The 26,760-nt window shown below is 40.5% G+C and overlaps 1 pseudogene across 1 annotated transcript; it reads left to right on the plus strand.

Annotated features, from left to right (window-relative positions):
- Positions 1–1,321: 1,321 nt before the first annotated feature.
- LOC308520275 (DNA-directed RNA polymerases I and III subunit RPAC2-like) lies at positions 1,322–19,000 on the plus strand (annotated as a pseudogene). Its single transcript has 3 exons — positions 1,322–1,457; positions 16,241–16,367; positions 18,509–19,000. The product of its transcript is annotated as a DNA-directed RNA polymerases I and III subunit RPAC2-like (transcript).
- Positions 19,001–26,760: the final 7,760 nt, after the last annotated feature.

Below are 26,760 nucleotides of genomic sequence, written 5' to 3' on the forward strand. Positions count from 1 at the left end.
TCCTAAGTCAGATCTTGCCGCTAGGTCTAGGTATGTATTTCCTTGACTCCTGAGACCTGCACTTGGGTGGGAGCTCATTTGTGGATCATAGATACAGAGTCTTTGCTTTTGTTGTGTGGGAATGGGGGCTGTGGAGCACCATGCTAATCCTGGAGCTGCCTGGACTCAAATAAGGGGCCAAGACCTAAAGGTACTCATGCGGCACAAAATAGCAGCTCGTGGGCTAATTGTCTGCAAAGACAGTCACAAAGTCACACACAGGTTCCCCTCTCCCTGCTCACACATGCGGCTCCTTCCAGCAGGCGGTCAGGTGCATGCTCCCCTTTTGAACTTAGCGAGCCTGGTGGTTTACTTTGATCAATAGAATGTGGCAGAAGGGATGTTCTGGACTTTTGACCTCAGACTTTGAGAGACCTTGTAGGTTCCCCTTTTGCTGTTTTGGAAACTGGCTGCTATTTAAGGAAGTCTGACAGTCCCTGTAGGATGAGAGGTTCCACAGGGAGAGGAAGAAGCCCCCATGGCTCCCAGTCATTTCAGCCACTCAAGTGAAGCCAAAGACATGTGAGTGAGGTCATCTTGGACTTTTCTGAAGATTCCATGTACAGCAAAAGAACTGCTCAATTGAAGCCAGCCCACCCTCAGAATCATGAGAAATAATGAATTCTGGTCATTTTAAGCTGCCATTGTTGGAGGTACTTCGTTATGGATCAATCAATAACCAAAATAATTCTACTACGGTTGGCACAGCAGATAATCTGACTTCAGCCACTACCCTCCGTGAGTCTGTGTGTGTGTGTGTGTGTGTGGACTCTGCTTCATTTGATGCCTCCGATTAAGCCTTTCTCAAACTTTAATTCTGAGATACCTCGGTCTCCTGATTCTCTTCTAACCTTCGTTCTTTTTCATCTCTTTTATCAAGCTCCTTCCTTATCTCCATATTAAATATGACTGGTTCCAAGGCTTTCATCTCATCTCCCTTCCCTTCTTGTGGTATATATTCTCTTTCATGCCTCCTTCCACAACTCAATGTGTTCCTCAACCATCTAAGTCCCCAAAATGTCTAACTTAAACCAGATTCCTTTCAGTCATTTAGACTCCAATCTTCAATTTTGTGCTGGAAAACTCTGCTTAAATATCGAAGTATTTTTAAACTTGGTCCTAAACTAAGCTCCTATAGGCTTACCCCCAAATTATGTGTCATTAAAAAAATATTACTTAATCTACTCATTCACGTTGCTTTCTGGTTCTTCTGAGCTATAATCTGAGGGGATCTTGCTCTTGGCCATAATAGGTGTCCGATTTACTGTCTAAGAATAGATGCATGGACGGTGAGGGGGCTGATGGGAAACAGAACATTGGAAACTGCCACCAGAATGCAGGGCTCTCCACCATCCTGGACAAACTTTCATTGACATCATCGAGCAGGAAAAAAATCAAAGCGCCTCACTTTCATCAGGGTTAGTGCGATAGCACTGAAGAGGAACAGAGAGCGGGCTGTCAGCACTCTCCTTAGTCAAGGATCAGCAAGCTCCTTAGAAGACCAGAAGCACTTCAAACGATTCTCTTTCAGAGAATCTGGCAGGATACTACACTATAAACTTTGTCGGAAATTTTAAAGTAACCAGAGTAGTCAGAGAGATCAAAATCCTTAGCCTTAAGCATAAAAGCGTCTGGTTAGTATTTCCTTAACACGTGCAGCACCGAAGGATCAGCTAGTATTATCACCACTTCCAAAAAGGAAACTGAGACACCTTTCGGAAACAGCATTTGTGACACTCCAAACATGACTCGGAATGTGCTTTGAGATTAGAAGCAAAACCAAAAAGCCTGAACTCCATCCAACCTGCCCTCTTCCGATTTACTGTGTAGCTTGTGTCTGAGCACAGTCTGTGACGGGGGCTTGCTACCTCTCTCACTTCTCACGTTGTGTTTGGGCAGACATGAAAGCGAGCAAGGTTGATGGCTGAGGTCTGAAGCGAAGCCATTCTCTTATCATCTTGGCTGCATTACTTTCAAACCCACTCTGCTGGGCTGGAGAAAGGTTGGCAAAAGATGACAGTGTTGCCAAGGTTCTGAATATCCCTGGGGAGTTCTTGCCAGCGGGGCAGAGGAATCTCCATAAAGACTAATTTAAAAACCTGAGTGCTGCCCACGCCCGAAGCCGCAGGTTGCTACAGGTTACTACTAATAAAAGTAGATCCATTGGTTGACTACCCATTGTATGCAATGCTGGCTTTCACTAATTTTGGAAGACTCTTAAAGCTAATTGCTTATGGTAATTGAAATTTACCAACAGGTTGAATATTTTCATGTCAGGAACTTGTAAAAAAAAATCTTATAGCTAATACTTATAGTTATAGATAAAAATCCAAAGGCTCAATGAGGTTAATTTACCCACCCAAGATCATGTAGGTTGTAAGAGGCAGAACTAAATTCAAATGCAGGCCTGTCTAATGCCAAATTTATGTTCTTTGCCCTATGCTATTAAATAAATGTATACTTCATGTATTAGACATTCAAGTTCTAGTTCGCACTGTTAATCATATTAGTCATAAGTCCACAACACCATTTTAAGTACAGAGGTTAACGATCAGAATATAACTCCTTCCACTGTGGGCTGAGATGTAAACATCTGAAATATTTGGATACTAATATACATATCTATAAATATTCAGATGTCCACTGAAATGCAGGACATTATAGATCCTCATTTCCTTTGATGCCTACTCTTTACTAACATAATGTTACTCATTTCTTTCATTTGGAAAACGCTGTTGACCAAGGCCCAGGAAATGTGCTAAGCATGGCTGGCATCCCAATGAGCTAGGCAAGCAGAATTCCTGCCACCAAAGAACTAACATATTGTGAAGAAGGCAGATCACACACACATAAGTAAAAAGTAAACACAGAAATGACTATGATCATTACAGGCTGTGGAACTCATTTTGAAGGAAATACACAGTGTGACAGGGCAGAGAATAATTAGAAAGCGACTATAAAAGCCAAATCATTTGGTGCTATTTTCTTCAATAGTAGGAGCATCAATAGAGAGCATGTCTGAGGTGTTCTAAGAAGGAAAAAAGGTAATTGGTAGATGCCTGCATCAGTCCCCCTGCACAATCTGAGTGATCTACCAAAGAATTCTTCCATTCAGAATTACACATTGTTTGATGTTGCAGGTGCTACGAAAAAGGGAAGCTAACCTTTACTTAAAACCTTGGTGTCTGTCAGCAATTTTTTGTTCTTTATAGGTAGTTAACAAGTGACTTTTTTGTTTCTTTTTTGGAAAACGACACTCCTGTAATCTGCCATGAAGACAGGATTGCAGCTACTGACGGTTGGGGCAGTGGGCTCCCAGGAATCATTAGGAAAGTGATGGAGGTGAAAAGAGCCGAAGGCCCTGGCCTGTCTTGGATCCCCTGTAGTTATGAAGTGTCCTTGAACATTTCATAACAGTCTTTTTTTGTTAATCCTCACCAGAGGATATTTTTCCCCCATTGGATTTTAGAGATAGTGGGAGGGAGTATGGGGTGGGGTAGGGGGGAGAGAGAGGAACATTGACATGAGAGAGACACATCGATTGTTTGCCTCCCACACGCGCTGACCAGGGCCAGGGATTGAACCTGCAACCCAGGTACTTGCCCTTGATTGGGAATCAAACCCTCAACCCCGCAGCATGTGGGCCAATATTCTAACCACTGAGACACACCAGCCAGGGCATGTCATAACAGTTTTTCTTTTAAATCTCTAAGGTGAGCATGTTGCATCATTCACCAAATGATTCATTCCAACTCTGGCAATTTCTGATCCTGTTTTCAGATTCAAATTATATATATAAATAGAGAACTTGTCCATATCTATTGAGATGGAGAGAATGTGAAAGTGGAGAACAGAACTGTCTGTTTGAGTTATCTCTTAAATTCTGGATGTTGCTTCAGAAATTTTGAAGACAGTACTCTGAAGCGATTTGGCACAGCTTCTGCCTAACTAACGATCAGTTTTCTATCCTTTTGGAAGAGGAAACTGTAGCCCATAGACATGAAGGACTCGGCTCTTGTCCGAGTGGCAATGGCTGGACTGATACTAGGACTCCAGACCTAATACAATCCTCCAGTTATACCACGGTTGTCTCTCAGAATAACCCTGGATCATGTCCCTTCACATACTAATATTATAATCTGAGTCAGCCATGTTCTGTTCCTGACCTCATTTTCCCTTTATTGTTAATTACAAATTAATTAACATTATTCAAATGTTTGAGATATAATTCAACCAATATCGTGATAACCTGTTTCTTATTTCAGACCATCAGACCATATCTCCAAGTCAATGCCTATGAAAAAAGGGTAGGGGGATATGTTATAATCTAATTTACCTGCTTTGTTCTTTCTTGTTCCTTTTGAACTCTGCTTTTTTCTTAATGATAAAGCCAAATCATTGCATGGACAGATCTATTGTCTACACAGAATTTCAGATTTTATATGACAGCTAAACCTAGACATGGACAGAAAAGAGTCAAGTTTCACAGTGCTTTTTTGTGAAAATGTTCTTTATATGATACCCATCAAGAAGCAAAGTAGGAGTTCTAATCATGAATACTCTTCTTTAAAATTCTCTAATCTGGCTACCCTCCCCCCCTCAAATGAAAATGTGTCCAGATAAAAACTTACACACTAATGTTTATAGCAGCATTATTTATAACTAGAGACCCGGTGCATGGATTCGTGCACTGGTGGGGTCCCTCAGCCTGGCCTGTGCCCTCTCATAATCCAGGATCCCTCAGGGGATAGTAGTGCACGAAGTGGCTGGGAAGGAGCCAGAGCCCAGGTTGGGCTCCGCGCTGCTCCCGCTCATCCTGGCCCCGCTGCATCTGCACTAGGTAGTGCTGCCCCGAAGGCCGGAGAGGCTTGCCCTGCTGCAGCTGCACTCACCAGCCGTGAGCCTGGCATCTGGCGCACATTGGCCAGCTGAGCAATGATCCCACTGTGGGAGCACACTGACCACCACGGGACAACTCCTGCGTTGAGTGTCTGCCTCCTGGTGGTCAGTGTGTGTCATAGTGACAGGTCAACCGGTTGTTTGGTCATTCGATCATCAGTCACTTAGGCTTTTATATCTATAGATAGTCAAAGACTGAACACAATCCAGATGTCTATCAAAGGACGAATGGATGGATAAGCAAATGTGGTATATCCAGACAATGAAATATTTGGCACGAAAAAGGAATGAAGTATTGATATATGCTACAATATGAATCTTGACATTATACTAAGTGAACAAACCAATCATAAGACATAACATATTGTATGATTATTGATATGAAAACTCCCGAATGTACAAATCTATACAGACAAAGCAGATTAGTGGTTACCTGAGACTGGGAAGAAAAAATGCAAATAACTGCTACTAGATATAGGGTTGTTTTTAGGGGTGATAAAAATCTAAAATTAGGTTGTGGTAATATTTGCATAAAACCACTACATTTTATACTTTAAGTGGGTACATTTTATGAATTATATCTTGTTAAAGTTATTTTAAAAATCGTCTATCTACATTAGCATCTCTCCACTGGACTTCCAAGAAGTTGAGCTTACCTTTCCCATGCACCAATTTAATCATTAGAAATGTTGAGAAACTTTTTACTTTCAAATAATTTAAACAATTTAGTCTTTTTGTTGTTGTTGTTAATCCTCATCTGAGGATATCTTTGCATTGAATTTTATTTTATTTTTAAAGAGTGGAAAGGAGGGGGAGAGACAGAGAGAGAGAAAAACATCGATGTGAGAGAGACTGATTGGTTGCCTCCTGCACACGCCCTGACCAGGGCTTGGGATTGAGCCGGCAGCCGATGTATGTGCCCTTGACTGGAATCGAACCCACAATCCTTCAGTCTGCAGGGCAACCTCTATTCACTGAGCCAAACCAGCTAGGGCTAGATAATTTAGTCTTTATAGGTTTAATTGTTTCTTGTGAAAGGAGCAATTGGATAAAAGGTAATGAATCCTCACTGTGCTCATATGATGATTGTTTAAACAGATGGAAACAAAATAAATTTTGTATTTAATTCAGTTTAAGTTCTACAGATTACTTCAAAAAATGTTCATGAACTTTGAAGATACATACTGGGTGACCTTTGGTTTTAAGGAAATGTATTCAAATAACCATTTCCACCCAGTAATATTGAATGGAAATGATACTAAAGAATTGTAACATATAGTTGAAATTCTGGATTTTCCCAAATATGATTTAGAAATATAACACATAAATATAAAATGATTCAGTAATTAAATGAAATACTCTCTACTATGTTTTCTGCTTCATGCTTGGATTCCCAGCCAAGGTTTAAATTGCTTCAGGAAAGTAGTCACAAAATTGTTTTTACTTGATGTGCTGACCTGGGAGACAGGAAGCAAGAAACAAAGAGTCAGGAGAGAGAAAGGAAAATGACAAAAACATAGTAATTACACTCTTGCTGGCCCTTTTGATCTTCATGCAACTTATTTTCTATCATAGAGTAGATATACAACAAGGTCTCTGGACTGGAATGCAAAGTATTTTAGTCTAAAAGCAATTTATCTAACTAGTCTTTAAAATTACGAAGTCACTTAGAAATGTAAACCAAAAGGCTTTTAAAACAGCACTTTTCCTATACGGAAATAAAAGGGATGAGAGCAAACTACAAACTTTGACATTTGACTGCATTTATAATCCTGACACATTGGCTAAACATTTTGATAATGTTGAGTTCAAGTTTAAACAAATGACCAAGGTGTGTCCCAAACTTGGGTTTCTTAACTCAAACTTTATATTTACATCTGACTAGTTACATTTCTATCTTTTACATCATGTTCCAAAATGAAAATATTTAATTAACCTCAAAATCAACAGTTCCAATAAGCAGAGTTCTAAAATTTGCAGCTCAAATATAGAACAAAGTAAAAGATAGTTAAACTAAATCAATAATTGAGGTCTGTACTTTATTTGTTCATCTTCCTTTCTTTTCTTTTTCCTTTTTTGCTCAAAGAATTTTAAAGAATATTCAGCCAGCCTGGTTGGTGTGGCTCAGTGGTTGAGCATCAACCTATGAACCAGGAGGTCATGGTTGGATTCCCGGTCAGGGCACATGTCTGGGTTGTGGATTGATCCCCAGTGTGGGGTGTGCAGGAGGCAGCCGATCAATGATTATCTCTCATCATTGATGTTTCTATCTCTCTTTCATTCTCCCTTCCTCTCTGAAATATATATTCAGCTCTTTTTTTTAAGCAAATAATTTCCATCTATTATTTCAGTTCCACTGTATTATTAAAATACTAGAGGCCCAGTGCATGAAGTTCGTACATAGGGGGATGGGGGTCCCCTTAGCCCAGCCTGTACCCTCTCCAATCCGGGACCCATTGGGGGACATCCCTCTCATAATCCAGGACCGCTGGCTCCTAACTGCTCACCTGCCTGCCTGCCTGATCACCCCTAACTGCCTCTGCCTGCCGACCTGATCGCTCCTAACTGTCCCCCCCATCCCCCCGCTGCCTGGTCACCCCTAACTGCCCTCCACACCAGCATGGTCACCCCTTACTGGCCCCCCTGCTGGACTGGTCGCCCCCACAACCCCCGTCTGCCAGCCTGATCACCCCTAACTGCCCCCTCTGCTGGCCTGATCACCCTTAACTGCCCCCCACCAGCCTGGTTGCCCCCAACTGCCCCTCCTGCCGGCCTGGCCACCAGTCACTACCCCACTGCCGGCCTTGTTGCCCCACTCAACCTGTTCGGTCGTCTGTTCGGTTGTTTCAGATGTGACAGCCCCTGGCTATATATATAGACTAGAGGACCGGTGCAAAAAACTAGTGCACTCGGGGGGAAGGGGGGATCCCTCAGCCCGGCCTGTGCCCTCTCGCAGTCTGGGACCCCTCGGGAGATAACGACCTGCTGGCTTAGGCCTGCTCCCGGGTGGCAGAGGGCAGGCCCAATCCCTAGGTGCAGCCCCTGGTCAGGCTCAGAGCAGGGCGGATTGGGGAGTTGGGGCGCCGCCCCCGTCATGCACAGAGCAGGGTGGATCAGGAGGTTGCGATGCCACCCTCAGTCACGCTCAGGGTAGGGCCAATTGGGGGGTTGGGGCACCGCCCCCTGTCACACTCAAGGCAGGGTCAATGGGCAGGTTGCAGCGCCACCCCCTGTCATGCACAGAGCAGGGTCGATCAGGGGGTTGGGGAGCTCCCCCCTGTCACTCATAGAGTAGGGCCGATAGGGAAGTTGGGGCACCACTCCCTGTCACACACAGAGCAGGACTGATCAGGGGGTTGGGGTGCCACCACTGTCACACTCAGGGCAGGGCCGATGGGGAGGTTATGGCTCTACCCCGTCACACACAGAGCAGGGCCCATGGGGGTGGGAGGGAGTTGGGGCACCGCAGCTTGTCACACACAGAGCCGCAGGGCAATCAGGGGGTTGGGGAGCTCCCAGCTATCAGGCACAGAGCAGGGCTGATCAGGGGGTAGGGGCGCCTCCCCCTGTCACGAACAGAGCAGGGTGGATAGGGAGGTTGTGGCCCCGCCCCCTGTCACACACAGAGCCACAGGGCGATCAGGGGGTTTGGGCGCTGCCCCCTGTCATACTGATCCCGGTGCCGGGAAGCCTCGCGGCTCCGCTGATCCCGGTGCTGGGAGGCATATTACCCTTTTACTATATAGGATAGAGGCCTGGTGCACGGGTGGGGCCGGCTGGTTTGCCCTGAAGAGTGTCCTGGATCAGGGTGGGGGTCCCCACTGGGGTGCCTGGCCAGCCTGGATGAGGGGCTGAGGGCTGTTTTCAGGCTGGCGGGTGACTGAAGTTCCCAACCGCTCCTTTTTTTCTTTTTTTTTTTTATTCTGGGCCAGCTTTAGCTTTGAGGCTTGGCTCCAGCTCTTAGGTCTCCGCTGCTGAAAGCAGGTTTCTGGCCTTTGTTTACCTTCTGTATTTGAAACAATGTTGTGATCCTGCTGGCTGAAGCCCTGAGACTAAAGCAGGTTTCTGGGGTTTTGTTTACCTTCTATATTTGTAACATAGTTGCTTAGAGTTGCAGCTCAGAGGCTGGCAAGGCAGGCGGGGAACGTTAGTTTCCTCCGTCACTGAAGCAAGCAAGCCTCATGTTAGTTTCAAGCTGCCTGGCTGCTGGCCGCCATCTTGGCTGGCAGTTAATTTGCATATTGCCCTGATTAGCCAATGGGAAGGGTAGCGGTCATACGCTAATTACCATGTTTCTCTTTTATTAGATAGGATATTCTATGAGAGTGTGGTATGAGAGCTACTGTACATACAAGAATTTTTAAAACATGGTCACTACTGTCTAAAAACCTATTCACTAGAAGATACACACACATAACAAATAATGGATTTAAACTCTCTTTAAGAAATGTCAGGGAGAAACAAGATGGCGGCATAGGTTAACGCCAGAGTTTGCTGCTTTGAACAACTACTTCAAAAGTGAAACCAAAAAATGGAAGGGACATCACCCAGAACCACAGGAATGCTGGCTGAGTGGAAGTCCTACAACTAGGAGGAAAGAGAAACTCATACGGACACTCAGCAGTGCTGAAGTCAAATTCTGAGGTGAGGAGTGCACAGAGCGGGCTGGCGGTGGAGGGCGCGGTTGGCGTTTTCAATCGGGAGGGAGTCGCAGACTCTGAGCTCCAGATACAGGCGAGTCTTTAGGGACCCAGACTCAAACGGGAGAAGCGGGACTGTCTGGCTTCGGTCAGAGTGAGTGCAGCTTTCTCTCCGAGGATTGCAGCCGTTGCTGGGACTCAGAGAGGCAGAGCCCCTGGGGACAGGACTGAGAGCCGCCATAACTGCTCTCTCCAGCCCACCCTATTGATACTGTGCGACCCGCCCCGCCCAAGCCCTGCACAGAGGCATTTGCTGGATAGCCTCAGGCAAAGGCTAGATTAGCACCTCCCTAGAGGACAGAAGTTCTCTCACTGCAGACACAGCTGATTCTCATAGCCACTTGGCCTTGAGGTCAAACCCCCCTGGTATTAACTACAAGACTGCACACAAAGACCACCAGGGGGTGCACCAAGGAAGCATAACAAAATGCGGAGACAAAGAAACAGGACAAAATTGTCAATGGAAGATATAGAGTTCAGAACCACACTTTTAAGGTCTCTCAAGAACTGTTTAGAAGCCGCCGATAAACTTAATGAGATCTACAAGAAAACTAATGAGACCCTCGATGTTATATTGGGGAACCAACTAGAAATTAAGCATACACGGACTGAAATAACGAATATTATACAGACTCCCAACAGCAGACCAGAGGACCGCAAGAATCAAGTCAATGATTTGAAATGCGAGGAAGCAAAAAACACCCAACCGGAAAAGCAAAATGAAAAAAGAATCCAAAAATGCGAGGATAGTGTAAGGAGCCTCTGGGACAGCTTCAAGCATACCAACATCAGAATTATAGGGGTGCCAGAAGATGAGAGAGAGCAAGATATTGAAAACCTAGTTGAAGAAATAATGACAGAAAACTTCCCCCACCTGTTGAAAGAAATGGACTTACAGGTCCAAGAAGCGCAGAGAACCCCAAACAAAAGGAATCCAAAGAGGACCACACCAAGACACATCATCATTAAAATGCCAAGAGCAAAAGATAAAGAGAGAATCTTAAAAACAGCAAGAGAAAGAAACTCAGTTACCTACAAGGGAATACCTATACGACTGTCAGCTAATTTCTCAACAGAAACTTTGCAGGCCAGAAGGGAGTGGCAAGAAATATTCAAAGTGATGAATACCAAGAACCTACAACCAAGATTACTTTATCCAGCAAAGCTATCATTCAGAATTGAAGGTCAGATAAAGAGCTTCACAGATAAGGAAAAGCTAAAGGAGTTCATCACCACCAAACCAGGATTATATGAAATGCTGAAAGGTATCCTTTAAGAAGAGGAAGAGGAAGAAAAAGGTAAAGATACAAATTATGAACAACAAATATGCATCTATCAACAAGTGAATCTAAGAATCAAGTGAATAAATAATCTGGTGATCATAATAGAATCAGGGACATAGAAAGGGATTGGACTGACTATTCTTGGGGGGGAAAGAGGTGTGGGAGATGCGGGAAGAGACTGGACAAAAATCGTGCACCTATGGATGAGGACAGTGGGTGGGGAGTGAGGGCGGAGTGTGGGGCGGGAACTGGGAGGAGGGGAGTTACAGGGGGGAAAAAAAGAGGAACAAATGTAATAATCTGAACAATAAAGATTTAATTAAAAAAAAAGAAAGAAATGTCATAAGAAAGGTATCTCGGGAGCACTGTGAGAATATCTGGGAAGGAGAAGCAATTATTACTTTAGGGAATCTTGTGAGTCTTATTTTAGGAGAGGGCAGGTACACTGGCTTTTTTTTTTTTTTTTTTTAGTGTTATGTTTTTGGTAAAAGTATTCTATTTATTTATTCTTTTTTAAAATTAAATTAAATTCCTTCCTTCCTTCCTTCCTTCCTTCCTTCCTTCCTTCCTTCCTTCCTTCCTTCCTTCCTTTCTTTCTTATGTTCTTTCCTCTATTGGTTAAGGTATTTTTTTTAAAATATATTTTATTGATTTTTTACAGAGAGGAAGGGAGAGAGATAGAGAGCTAGAAACATCGATGAGAGAGAAACATCGATCAGCTGCCTCCTGCACATCTCCTACTGGGGATATGCCCGCAACCCAGGTACATGCCCCTGACCGGAACCGAACCCGGGACCCCTCAGTACGCAGGCCGACGCTCTATCCACTGAGCCAAACCGGTTTCGGCTGGTTAAGGTATTTTTTAACAGAAAGGTGGTTTAAGGTTGGACAAGTAACTATGGAGGATGAAGAAAGAATGCAGAACAAAGTTGCAAGAATAATTTAAAGCAGGACATGTTTTGAGGACAAAAATAGATTGGTGTGGGCTATTGATTCTCCTACAACCCAGTTTTTCCTCTCCTTTTTGACATCATAATTCACAAACTGTGAAGTAGCCATATGACATTTGCCACCCCATATCTGTGCTCATGATTCACAGAAAGAGATTGTCAGTGCCTGCATGAATCTGAAACTCTTGGCATCTTGCTTATTTTTCAGGCAATGAGAATATGCTCAGTTGCTCTGTTTCTCCTTGATATTTTCAAAGTTCTTTGGCCAAAGTTTGGGCACTAGACTGTTTACCTGTAAAGAATATCTTGAAGACGTGGCTCAGGCCATGTGCAACTCAGCCAGTATTTTCACAGCCCACGTGGTCTTCTAGAACCTGTTCTGCAAGCTTCCACATCTCAGTTTTATGAATAAATAAATGCACTGGAAAACATAAATCAATTTCCTAGAATTTGTTTTTTAAGACCTGCCAAGAATAATGGAATCTTTCTTAAATCTGGGGGATAAACAGAGCAAAGAGGATATTCATCACACAATTTAAATGAAATATGACTGGTAGGTTAATTAATTTCCTTCATTAAGAAATTTGAACTTTGTTGTTAGAATATGCTCTTTGGAATGTGATTTGCACAAATCACTGAACCATTGACTTGACTATAAAAGTTATTTTAAAATAACTTTTCATTTTTACATTGTTGATTCAATATTGTTAGGACAAGAAATAAACTCACATGTCATCACTTGAACTGTGAAGGTTGTATACATCAAAGGTATACATGCAGTGTTAAAAAAGTAGACCCCACAAGTTCTCTTATACCCTGTGAAAACTTTCAACACATTCTTTTTAGTCAGATCTATCTTCAAGCATCAACTTTAAGTATTAATAGATCATGTTAAATTTGGGATAAGTGCGTACATTTATTGTGCACTCACATCTCTGAATCAGTGAGTACTTCCTTCTGAGTTCTATAAGAAAACAGAATTTATTGTGTTGTTGTCATGATTTTTCATATTTCTGCTATGTCAGGAGGTCTCACAGGAAATGTTGGTTGTTAGCAGTACTATTACATGAGAAACCTTACAATTATAGATGAACTTTCAAGAGGTCAGTACAAGCCTATGTCACTGTCTAACACACAAGTACCAAGTTGGCTGACAAAATTATCATTGCACTATCTTAGATAAGTATATTTCACACTCAGTTTTTATCTGTTCTATCAATGATCCAGATATAATACTTTTATGAAGTTTCCCAACGTTGATTAGTAAAGTCTATTCCATCTTCCCACAAATAATGCAATATTGGTCTATGTGATTTTTTTAAAAAAAATTGTGAACATTTTCAAATATATACACCAGCTTCTACAATCCTCCTCCTAAAGTCTACCAAGTTTTATCTCTAGCCCCACCAACTTCACAACACCTATCCCAGTAATTTTGATAGAAATCACCATTTGTACAGAATAGTCCTGGTTTTAGCACTGGAAGTTCCAAGTTTCAAGAAACCTCTCAATCCTGGGCAAAGCAGTACATTTGCTTGCCATAGATATTCTATCGTTTCTGTAAATATTTAAAAGGATAAGGAATCTTTTTTTTTAAAAAAAAATACAATGTTATTAGCATACTTAGCAATCATTACTCTCATCAAATATTCCATTAGTGTTCACTTTCTCTAATTGTCATAAACTTTTAAACAAGTTGTTTTTCAGATTAGGATCTAACTAAGGTGCATAAGCTGTGATTGCTTGATATGTTTTTTAAACTATTTTAGTTTTATTATTTTGTTTTGTTTTAAGTCTATAGAGTCTCCCTTTCCCTCTCTCCCAGTTTTTGTTATTGAAGAAACGAAAGAGTTGTTTATCCTGTACAGTTTCTCATAGTCTGTATTTTGCTGACTGCATTCTCCTGGCACATTTAGCATGTTCCACTGACCCTTATTTATGTTGTCAATTTCTAATTAGATGTACGGTCTTGGCCACATCCAAGTTACAGTTTGGTGGGAGAGGACAGGGCTACAAGGGATGCGTGCTTCTGTAATCCATCCGTGTGAAAATCCATGTCTACCTGATGATAACAGCCAGCGGTCACTATTGCCTAGACTCGTATGCAGTCTCAGGATATTTAGTCTAGACCAGTGATGGCGAACCTATGACACGCGTGTCAGAGGTGACACGCGAACTCATTTTTTTGGTTGATTTTTCTTTGTTAAATGGCATTTAAATATATAAAATAAATATCAACAATATAAATCTTTGTTTTACGATGGTTGCAAATATCAAAAAATGTCTATATGTGACACGGCACCAGAGTTAAGTTAGGGTTTTTCAAAATGCTGACACACTGAGCTCAAAAGGTTCGCCATCACTGGTCTAGACGATTCAGTAGAAAAATATTTCAAGAGTAATGGAAAATTACACAGGTCTTGCATAATTACTGTTCATTCTATCTAGCATGGCCCATTTCTAACTGGCACCAAAGGTGGGAGTTGTCATATTTCGTTTCCAATCAATTCTAACTCAGGTATATTAAAGTAATCCTTTTTCTTAAGTGTATTATCACTTTAAAATGGAATTTTTAAGGCTAGAAACACCCTGCACATATATGAAGTTATACTAGTGTAGAGGTAGGACAAAAAAAGTATTTCAGAACATTGTCTTGTTTTTGTGCCCCTTCTAATAATCTCTTATAAATAGTCATTCAGGGGACTTGCGTATTTGTGTATAGGAATATTTCATTTATTAGTGATACTAATCATTTTGATATATTGTGTGTATTGCATATTTCCCCCCAGTGTTTATTGTTTTATTTTTTAAGGTGATTTGAGCCTTTAGAAGTTTTTAATTTTGATATTGTTATCTATATTCTTCTTTTTTAAACTATATTTTTATTGATTTCAGAGAGGAAGGGAGATAGAAACATCAATGATGAAAGAGAATCATTGATTGGCTGCCTCCTGCATGCCCCCCACTGGGGATCGAGCCCGCAGCCCATGCATGTGCCCTTGGCTGGAATCAAACCTGGGACCCTTCAGTCCGCAGGTCGATGCTCTATCCACTGAGCCACACCAGCGAGGGCCTTTTGAGCTTTCTTGATTCCCTTTCTTAATGATGCCTAAGGGCTGGTAATTGTTTAGAGATTGAGGTTTTCTAAATCATGCTTAGTTTTTATAAGCAACTTTAATAAATTTAAACAATGTATTAGTGTAGGGGGTAGCACATAGCCAATAATTTTAGTTCCTCTTTCCCTGAAGAAATGCTAAAGTGCCTGATTCATTAACTTAATGAGGTTACATTAATCACTCGGAGAAAACGGCCAGCACGAAAGGCAAGAGTCCAAAGGAGGAAATAGCACACGGATGGCAAATAGGCTTAATTGTGAGTGCTGGCTTACATATGTTGGTAGTGAGACCTGAAATATAATGCCATGAATATTTATAACTATGAATTCGTCGTGATTTAGGGAGAAACAAAACTCTGATTAACTAAATACTATCAACAATTGATTTAAGAGAAGGGAGTGATGGCACAATTGCCGTTCATTTGCTGATCCTTTCCAAAACCAGTTCTTTACCAAGCTTTGTCTTAGTCACTTCAGCCAGTTTCCTAAAATTACCACCATATGCTAGATGCATTGAAGAATGTAAGAAAGTACGGCAGTAGCTTTATTCATCATGATGTATACATTAACCTTTAAGAAAATATAAAGTCTGTATGCCAAATATTATCGCTTGATGCCTTTTAAAATTTTTTATGGGAATTACTTGATGTTTTGTAGTAATACTTTATAGTCAACATAAAGTTGAGAGAATTCATACCTAGGAAATATTCAGGTCATTATATAGGTACATCTTGAAAAAATTAAGTCCATTTCATTATAGTGACTACACAAAACAAGCCAACAGGAATCTTAATCACTGGGCTCTATCTCTTGTGAATATCTAAAAAGCTCCCCAACTAGATATCATTAAAATTACCGGAGGCAGAATAGTCAGATCTCAGAAAATTTAGGAACTGGCCAGTTTTTCAACATCCTAAGTAGCCTTACCAACTGTTTCCTAAGAATTGTAAGCCTACCAACCTCCATTCTGTTAATATTTATCAGCTATGTTTTCTGTCTCTTCATTGTATATGTCTTCATCTTAGGTTGTTTTTGCTGCCAAACCAATAATGCACTCTTTCCTATGAAGGGCTTTTGGACTTGTGTTTACACATGGATTCTATTTCCTCTTCCTGCCCATCGCTACTTATTGGTCTCTTTTTTCTCTCTTTCACTTTCCGATTCTACTACCAAACAAGTAGCCTCTGACTACTTATTTACAGTTCAGATTATTAAGAGAAAGGAAGTTTCTAATTCTTGTGTGGCTTTTTCCAGGCTATCGATTGACTGCTCTTGAGTTACAGGCCAGCTATAATGTAATCATGTTTAACTGGAGAGATGGCACCCTTACAACACTGTCATGTCGACTAAAACAAAAGGAAATTCTGAGGCTCAGTGTAATGTACATTTACCTTTCAGAATATTGAATTCTATTAAGAAATGTGAATAGGTCTATAGTTTGTAAAACAGAGATGAAAACATTCAAATTTTGAGTATAAATAAATAGTAAGCAACGAGCTTGTTAGGCATCAGCAGAATTCATGTTTAATAAACATAAGTACTTAGTAGCATAGTAATCTTAAACATTAAAAGAAATGAACTGCCCTAAGTGGTTTGGCTCAATGGATAGAGCATTGGACCTTGGCCTGAAGGGTGGCAAGTTCAGTTCCAGTCAAGGGCACATACCTCGGTTGCAGGCTTGCTCCCTGGCCCTGGTCTGGGCATGTGCAGGAGGGCAGAAGGCAACCAATTGATGTGTCTCTCTCACATGGATGTTTCTCTCTCTCTGTCTCTCCCCTTCCTTTCTACTCTCTCTAAAAACCAATGGAAAATATCCTTGAGTGAGGATTAACAAAAAATAAAATAAAAAGGAGTGGACAATACTTCATTTTACAAATATCATTTTCTTTGGATGGTTGACAGGGGTCTAGAAAGAAAAGAAAGAAAAAAAATTGAAAAGGAGTACAAGGAGATATGAGGTAGAAGTTTATGAATGGACATACCAGTATGAGAGTGGATGTAGGGTGTGAATATTGTTTGTTGCATCATATGGTAATGCCCACAAAAGAACATCCCTCATAGAAGAGGCAAGGACCTAGCCAAGGGCATTCGATTCGCCAGCCTCTCTCATTGGCCACTCTAGTGCTGATACAATGGACCCACGAATAAAGTGGCCTTGATGGCAGAGGTGGAGGCTATCTATGTGCCCAATAGCATTTGCTCCTACTTGCTGATCTACCAGAAGCCAACGTCAAAGGTCTCACCAACCAATGGTAAAGGCTGACACTCAGCCCCCATTTTGGTACCATTCTTTGAGGAGACCAATTGGCTAGTTAGTGCCATGGTGACTATATTGTACCCCTTTCACTCTGGACAGGCCAGCAAATTGTTCCCCAAAGAATGGATAATATTCAGAGCTGGGGTTTGTCTTTCCTACACATAGGGTCTCAGCGAGCACTACTATTTGAAGTTTGATAGCGTGATGGATCCACTGGCATGGGACCCCACAGGACAGTGCATCAGACCAAGGGGCCAACTTTATAGCAGAGAAAGTATTTGCTTACCTGGGGCATATACCATCAGATGGCATGTAATCTTGTAAGAATGACTAAAGGCCAAGCCTAGGCCATTGTCAGAGTGTGTAGCTCCCGGGGGGGGGGGGGGGGGGGGGGGGCTGCAGCTTTTAACTCCCTGAACGTCAGGAGGGGTGCAAGGGAAAGACTGAGGGAACTGCTGAGAACTTTCCCTGGTAGTGTCAGCTGGGAGAGAGAAACAATAACCGATGCCAGAAATCCCACCTGTCCCATCTGCCCTGTGTTTCTCATAGAACAAAAAGCTTAATTTGCAAGGGAAAGAGCATGAACAATTGTCACTGTTTCTACTGGGAGAAAAGAAAAAAGAAAAAGGAAGAGCTGTACCTGGAGCGAGCTGCAATACTTGTTAGTCCCCCCCCCCCCCCCCCGCCGCCCCCCAACACTACAGCTAGAAGAGGGACACATTCCACAAGTTCATAGCGGCTGCTAAGATTGAAGCTTACTCAGAACGTCAGAGAATGCCCCCTGCTTCCCACCACAAGGGGAAGAAACCCTGAGTGAAAACAACCAGAGTGCATACAGCAGGGACTGCTCCGGGAGACAGCTCCTCCCTGCGCCTTGGCCGTGGGGAAGCCTCTCTGGTAAACTGGCCCTCACCCAAACTCCTACAGTCACTGTAGAAATATGAAGCCTCTGGGACAGGGAAAGTAACCATAGCAACACCAAACTTTAAACCCAGCCTGATATTTGACTAGATTACCCCCCCCCCCTCCCCCGACACACACACACACGCATACACAGACACTAAGGGTGTAGAAGCGAAAAAGGTATGCTCATCTCTAAGGTAAACTTGCTTCAGAATCTTACCTGTCTGACTTCTAACAACAATGATAAGGCGTTTGAAAAGTGAAGAATAGATACAGTCTGAAGATGGAAAGTCATCACCAGAACCAGCCTCAGATACAACCCAAATGCTGGAACTGACAGGGAATTTAAAATAACTATTCAGCCTTCCTGCTTCTCTCGCACGTTTCACAACACGAGGCAGATCCTACCTTCCTCCAGCTCCACCTGAACATCCCGGAAGCCGGCCAGCGAGGGAAGAGGGCCACGAGCTGGAGAGAAAAATGTCTGGATTGAAGACCTCAGTGGCTGAAGGCGAGAGGAAGGCAGCTCTGGGAGCGGTCCAGGCAGCTGGAACAGGTAGACACTGTGTGTGTGACACTTGTTTTGCACCGGAGGACCAGACCCTAGGAAATGCTCTTTGCTACATGATCATGAAGAACCCAGAAGTGGAATTTTGTGGTTACACTACAACCCATCCTTCAGAGAGTAAAATTAATTTATGCATTCAGACTCGCGGTGCTCTTCCAGCTGTTGAGCCATTTCAGAGAGGCCTGAATGAGCTCAGGAATGGCTGCCAACAGGTGCTTGACAAGTTTGAGGACAGCAAAAGGAACATAAGGACCAAAACGCAAGCAGAAATGAATCCACATTCTAGTCCCTTGTGCACGACACAGGGAGGAACATCCTCTGGGATATTCTCTTCCTGATCTTGCAAGACCCAGAAATAGAAGTTTGTGATCACAACATGATCTGCCCTTCAGAAAGGCGTGATTCTAGCGATTAACTCATTACAGCTGTGGGGATCCCTGCAAGAACCTTTTGTATTTTTCTAATAAATTCCCTCTTTAAACTAAAAAATAAGTGAATAAACAAAATAACTAATAATACAGTAAAACCTCGATATAATGGACTAAGTCAGGCGAGGGGGTGTCTGTTAAAGCCAAAAGTCTGTTCTATAATAAAGGAGGTTTTCTGAATGCATATGTTAAAAAATTGGCAAATTAGTTAGTGTATCTGTTTTTACTTACGTAGACACATTTGTGTAATTAAAATTAAGTAGGCATGAAAAGTTTAATTTCACAGAAAAGTTTTCTATATGTATTACTGTAATTTTAAATGTCTACCGAATGGGCGCGTTCACCAGTCACTGTGAGTAAGCAAAGGCACACGGCTGCGGAGTGGCTCAGGGCATGTGAGAACATGGGCATTAAAACTGCTGCAGAAAGTTATGCCAACAGATCCAATTACCCAGGGTGATGCGGATTTATACTGTAGTTGTAGATATGTAATGTTTTTTATGTTGGCAAAATTACTATAGTTTTCCCTCCAACATATGGCCTATTCACTAAAATCTGTTAAAAATAACAGTGAATTAATAACAAAAACATAACTTGTTAATTTAATTATAAGCAAATCTTAGTTAAAAGTATTTTAAAGTTCGCAGTGTGTTAATTTTCACTTATGATATACAGATCAGAAATTTGTCCATTAAATCCAAAGTCCGATAAATCGAGATCCACGAAATCGAGGGTTTACTGTAATATGTTAAAGGCTCTAATAGAAAAGTTAGACAACATGCAAGAACAGATGGGTAATTTTAGCATAGAGAAGGAAACTATAGGAAAGAGTCAAATCATAAGGAAATACTAGAAGTAAAAAACACAGTAACAGCAATGATGGCATTTCTATATACTTAATTTTCAGAGCTCTGAAAACAAAATTTAGTTGTTATTTAGCTCCTTATTTTATACTTCTACTGCTACATGAACGCAGACTGATTTGACATAGTAAGTGTTTTAAACTTAGCAGTATTTCTTTTGGATTTTTTGAGTAATAAAACGAATAAAAACAAGCAAATCCAATAGAAAGCTATTTGACCGACTCAACTGTGTTTAAGTATGTATGTGTATATGTCACTGTATCTGTAAACTGCTTTTATCAAATTTAATAAAAACAGCTGAATTCTGCATAAAGTCATTCATTTTCGAGGGATTGATTCAGGTGTAAAGATGGAAAAGGGCTTTGTGTCTGAAAGAATGCTACTTATTCTAGAAATTTCTGCATATCAGACAAGCATGCAATCTTTCAGGCAGCAACAATTTTTTATTTCAACTTAGACTAAACTTCCCAGGGAATTCCATTGAATTGAATTGTTCTGGGGAAACACAACACTGTGTATGATGTAAAACAGCCCCTGGCAATTTACTAAATTGCTTTTTCATTAAGCTGTATTTTTAAAAGTAAAAATGATCAGTTTAAGCATTTCTCCGTAGCATAATGCACCTAAGACAAGATCAAGAAAATCTTGACTGACAATCCAATTAGTGTTCTGTTGAACAGTGCTCTTAAAAAAAAATAACCATCCAAATTCTCCCCACATGTACTGCTGTTAATAGTGCTATTTATTATTTGTTGAGTGCTGACAGTGAGCAGACACAGCCCCTGCCCTAGGGGCTTATAATAGAACCTAGACAGCCAAGGAGAGAAATCTGAATAAAGTCCGCCAGTAGGTGTGAGGCTTTGGAGCTTATGTCCGTCTATAAATTTCTCTTCCTTTCCTCTTCATTTGTCTTGCAAAACACTGTATATAAAGTAAGACTATTACTGTAGTATTTTTTTTTTCAGATTTCTTGTAATTTACATTAAACAAGTCACATGTTACTAGTAATTTGTAATATGTAAATAATAGATGTCATTTAAGTGGAGAATGCTGTAAGTTCATGAAAGCCTTTCACAGAGAATTTGAGATTAAATCCATAAATGTTTGTAATCAAATAAAAACATTTTAGTGACTAAAATGATCCTTTCTCATTTTCAGAGAAGGGGACTATTTTAGTTGGCTAACAAAAAGAAGGAAAGAAGGAAGACCTGTTAACTACACGCTATTTATTCACAGCTATTTGAAGTCATTATTTTTCCTAACAGTTTTCTGTAGTGTAGTTGAATTTTTATAAGTGAATTTTGTTCTAAAACAAGTTTTCCTTAAGAAACTTAAAAAAAGCTTTTGAAGCAATCTCTAATATATGTGTATATATATATATATATATATATATATATATACACATATATGTAAATATTTTAGTTAAGCATATAAATATAATATAGAATTACACATTGAACATTTAGAAATCTTGAGTCAATGTGATGTAAATTTACTGTTTAGATCAACAGAAATACATTGTTGCCTTCATTGAAGAGAACAACACTCTTTTCACTAAGCATTTTAAAACAAAAATCAATATCTAGCACATACATGTATGTTTCTGGGATGAAAAACCAGCTTATAATCTATCTTGAGTTTTTATAAGAGTTTATTTATCCTGAGATAACATTTGAAAGACTTTCCAGAAACAGGAAGACATAAGTTTCTGGTTCTAATTTAAATAGTCATATGATATGTGGCCTTAATGTAGTAAGAGGTATTCCAGCCAGGGTAGTTTCTCCTATGGATCAAGTGTATTTTTGTTAAATTGTAAAAATTTAAAACAAATGTCTCCCAAGCTGAAAAAAAAAACCTCAAGGGCATCATCAGTCATAGGTTTAAAACACATGCCCAAATAATTAACAGCTAAATCATAGTAGAAAAAAATAAGAGCTTTTCCTGAACAATTTGTGGCATTATTTAAAGTCTTCTCTTAGAAGGCAATTGTTCTAGAATGACTGATTTTCTCTGTGTACTTTTGCTCAATAAACATTAATGAGTCAATTATGTAAAAGTAGAAATAAAGCAACACAGAGGAGCATTGAACACTTTGAATGGCAATGTTTTTGCTTTAAAAACTCTTTAGTAGATTTCTCAAAAGTTACAGGGAATTAAGCGACACAATAGAAAACATTCTGGAAAGTTTTTCTCTGTGTAGCTCTCTCTCTTACACCTAACATACATCCACATTCCTTTGATATATTTCAATAGTTTATTGTATACTCTGCCACCCTTTTCTGTAATTCATACAAATGCATACAGCCGCTGTATATCAGAGGCAATACTATTCCTGTACTTTATGACTGACATTTAAAAAATTATAAAATATAGAGCATACCTTTTTGCATATCAGTAGAAAAAGGTCAATGCTTTTGAAAAGTAATTGAGAATATCCCACAGCAAGGTGTGCTGTAAATTATGCAATCATTTGCTTGATGATGGGCATTGAGGCTTTCCTGCACTTTAAGTGCCACTAGAAACGGCGGTGCTGTAGATATCGATAGCCTGAGGTGCCTGGGCTTCGCTCTCTTCAAGACAGGTTCTTCAAGTGGGATGGACGGGTCAATAGCATGTGTTGTTTAAATGTTGCTGAAGATGCCCAGTTTCATTTCCACAGAGGGCTTAGCATACACTCTCAGAAACAGGTTAAGACTGTTTCCCCCTCTCACACTTCACCTGCACTGACTCTTAACACTTTATTTTGAGGGGTTTTACTAGTAAAAAAAGTCAAAACAGGATCTTTTTGTAATAATCTGCATTATTCTCCCTAGTGGTAAAGTTGAGCATCTTTTTCATATTGTTTCTCATTTGAATTTCCTCTTCCCTCAATGACTTATTCTATCCATTATCTATTTTTCTTTTTGGCTGCTGGTCTTCTTTTAACATTAATTTATGAGAACCCTTTTTATATCAAGGATATTAACCCATTGTCTGTCCTGTGTGCGCGTTTTTACTTTTTAGATATATATTTTGCAATACAATCTATTTTAAAGAGATGAAGACAAATGTCTTTTTCTTTATGACTATTAGCCTTTCTATATTATTTCAAAAAACTTTCTTAACCAAAGATTATTCAAATATTTTCCTATAATGTAATGATATTTTTGTTGCTGGCATATTAGTGGTAGTAGAGGCCCAGTTAATTTTAGCGAGGGAAGTAGCCCCCAATGCTTTTTAGTTACTCTCTCATGGATTAATGATGACTGTGTGGAAACAGAGGCTGGCTGATGTTGGCAGAGAGAGCTGGTTTGTATAATCACAGAGGGGGCTTTGGAGGAGTAATCACATGGGACACAAATGGCTTCCAATCTGGGAGGTTCTTGAACTTCAGCTTCAAGAAGTTCATCCACATAATTCTTAGACAGGCTTCTTTTTCACCAATCCTTTAATCAGACTTCTTCCTAGGTTCTCACCATTAACCACCTTCCATTAATCAGTAGAGAAACTTACTTCATGCCATGCCTCTTTTCAGGGGCGGACAAGAGCGATGCACAGCTTGCAATTTAGCACGCTGTTCTTCAGGACAGCTCCTTTGCAGCTGTCCACTTGTGGTTGGTGCCAACAAATTGTACAGAGAAATGTGTGAACCAGGGCTGAATTTATTCCTCTGTAATTGTCAGCTGCTCTTAGGAAACTTCCCATGAAACAATAGATAAGGTTTGTGGGAGGGACTTCAGTGAAATTAGAGTAAGCCTGCTCATATTTTGAGAGAACTGTTTATGAGGGCTTTCAGGACCTGCTTAGATGCTATCCTGTTGATGCGAGTTCTACTCGATGAGAATGTTTCTGAGCAGGTGTAGCTAGAATCCTTTCTCTCTCTCATCCTCCCTTGTTCCTTCCTTCCATCCTTTCTTTTTCCTTTCCTCCATCTCTTAGCAGATATTTACTAAACAATGATTACATGCCATGTATCAGTCCAGAATCTGGGGAAAGAGTGGTGCCTGTGCCTTCCTTCATGGTGGTAATATTCTGATAGAGTAGAATAGCACTTGATTTATGATGGGCAGCTCAGTTTACATGGCCGCCTCCTATTCCACAGCCAGGTATTCAGTCTCAGTCATGGCCTAGTTGAAAGGCAAGAGCTTTTGTAAAGAAAAGAATTATTTGCCAAAGAGGGCCTGGCAATGCTCCAGAATTTTTCAGGTCTCCATTTCGATTTTCTAATCGCTACTGCTCCACACAGGGATGGGATAGTACACACTTGCCCAATGCCCCCCTTAATCCCCAGGTCTATAGGATAGAGAGGCAGAGCTATTTGCACCCCCACAAGGCCAAATGGGGAAACTTTGGTTGCTCTGAACCATGCTCAACTTATGTCATCCTTTAGATCAACTGGTAAGTATGTCGGAAAGGCTAACTCACATGGGGTGCATGTTTTCTCCTGAACTCAAAGAACCAACAAAATGTTTTTCATATTTGTAGGGGTGCACAGTACACCAAAATATTTCTTTATTTTGAGAGAGAGATCCTGTCTTGTCCCCAAATCACTGGAGTACTAGAAACTTTACTAAGTTGGTTGACCCTTAATCCCCACTCTTTAATCTATGTAATATATATGGTTTTCTTCAAGACTGGCTACATCATGCTCTCTGTGTTCTATTAGCATCATTATTAATTTAATGGACAAGCATTATATCCTTGAGGGATCAGACACTTTGATATCCCTGTGGGCTAAATTATGGAAAACATCAGAGAGTAGATATAATCCAGGAGGAAGCTATACTTTGATCTTTTTCAGGTAAAAACAAATTGTTTCCATTGATTTACATTTATAGGAATAAAGGAAAAACTTTTACCAAACAGCTGCCTATTAATTTTCAGAGGCTATATTTATTTGTCCAAGCAAAAAATTACATCTAGAATAGCAGCTAAAATAGGTGAAATATACAACCCTCATTTATTATTTTCCAAGGCTCGCCTGTTATCTGCAGATAAGTGATTTAAATAGGAATATGACAAAAGTCACCACCTTTGCATCTTCTAAGTCTTTGATAGAGGCACTAATTTCTGTAGTTTCACAGTAATTCAGAATTACTTTGATATATAATTTTGGTTCAGAGGTGGAGTTGTAGTGGTTTCCATTTGGTATCTTATTGCAGTAGACATTACCTTATGTGTCAGGAAACCCATGTGGGAGATCAGCCAATTCTCAGTATTTTTATTTCTGCCCAAAGAAGAAAGGAACCTGTGTTCTATAGTATAAGGAACATCTATCTCAACTGTGACATAAGTGATAAATATATTTCTATTGTTTTGTAGCTGCTATGCATTTTTGAGTATATTTGTTCCCATAGTCTTTTAAACACAGCGTGGATTCAGGATTTTAACACACCGTTCGTGAGCATACTCAAATCAAAATTCATTTATGACTTTCAGAAGCCCCACTCTCACCTGCATATTGCAATGGATGTTGGATCCTCAACTCCATTCCTCAGTTAGTGTCCAACAGTAAGACTCCAAAGATCTGGGCAAATTCTACTCCCCAAAGCAAAACAATCTTAGTAAATAATTGTAGGTCCTTTTCTGGCAGGAAAGAAGATTGGCTGATAGCCGATGTTATCAGGTCTTTTCAGGGGTATCCAGGTTTTTCTTCCTTCAAGGGACTGGGGACTATGTAATGAGCCAGGTCAAGGAATTTGATAAGTAGCATGGGGATAGATTATGGTAACTCTTCCTTAGCTGGGGAATCCTGGGTACCTATACTCATAATACCTAAAAGTGAAGCATCAGGGAACGTTGCATATTCATCTCAAGTCTTTCCTTAAATAGGTTTTATTGAGATGTAATTTACATACAATAGATTGCATCATTGCTAGGTATGCAATTTGAATGAGTTTGGAAAAATACAGTTAGGTAACCAGTATCATAATCATGATATAGAACATTTTCATCACCTAAGAAGGCTCTTTCATACTCCTTTGCCTTCTGTGCCCACAGGCCACCTCCTGGCACTGATCTTTCCATCACTTTGGTTTTGCCTTTTTTAGAATTTTATATAAATAGAAGCATTATTTATTCAGAATAATGCTTTTGAGGTTCATCCATATTGTTGCATGTATCAGTAGTTTGTTTCCTTGTATTGTTGAGTGAAATTCCACTACAAAGATATAGTGAAATTTGTTTATCCATTCACCAGTTGATAGACATTTGAGTTGTTTCCAGTTTGGGGCTATTACTAATGAAGGTGATGTGAAAATTCCAGCAGTACTTTGTATATACATGTTTCCATTTCTCTTGGAAAATATCTAGAAAATGGGTTGCTGGGTTGTACGATTAAGAAACATAAGAAGTTGTCATCCCCTCCCCGCAAAGTTGCTGTATTTTGCATTCGCATTGGCAATGTATGAGAGTTCCAGTTGTTCCACATCCTAGCAAACATTTGGTATTGTAGATATTTTAAATTTTCTCCATTCTTTTAAAATATGTTTTTACTGATTTTAGAGAGACAGAAAGGGAGAGGGATAGAGAAGTAGAAACATCAATGAGAGAGAAACATCCATTGGCTGCCTCCTGCATGCCCCCTACTGGGGATTGAGCCCACAACCTGGGCATGTGCCTGACCCAGAATGTAACTGGGGACCTCTTGGTTCATGGGTCGATGCTCAACCACTGAGCGACACTAGGCAGGCAAAATTTTCTCCATTCTAATGGGTGTGTGGCATTATCTACCTGTGTTTTTAATTTGCAGTTAATGTTTAGTTACTAATGATGTT

The sequence above is a fragment of the Myotis nattereri genome, assembly GCF_964212035.1.
Source record: "Myotis nattereri genome assembly, chromosome: 5".
Taxonomy (NCBI): Eukaryota; Metazoa; Chordata; class Mammalia; order Chiroptera; family Vespertilionidae; genus Myotis; species Myotis nattereri.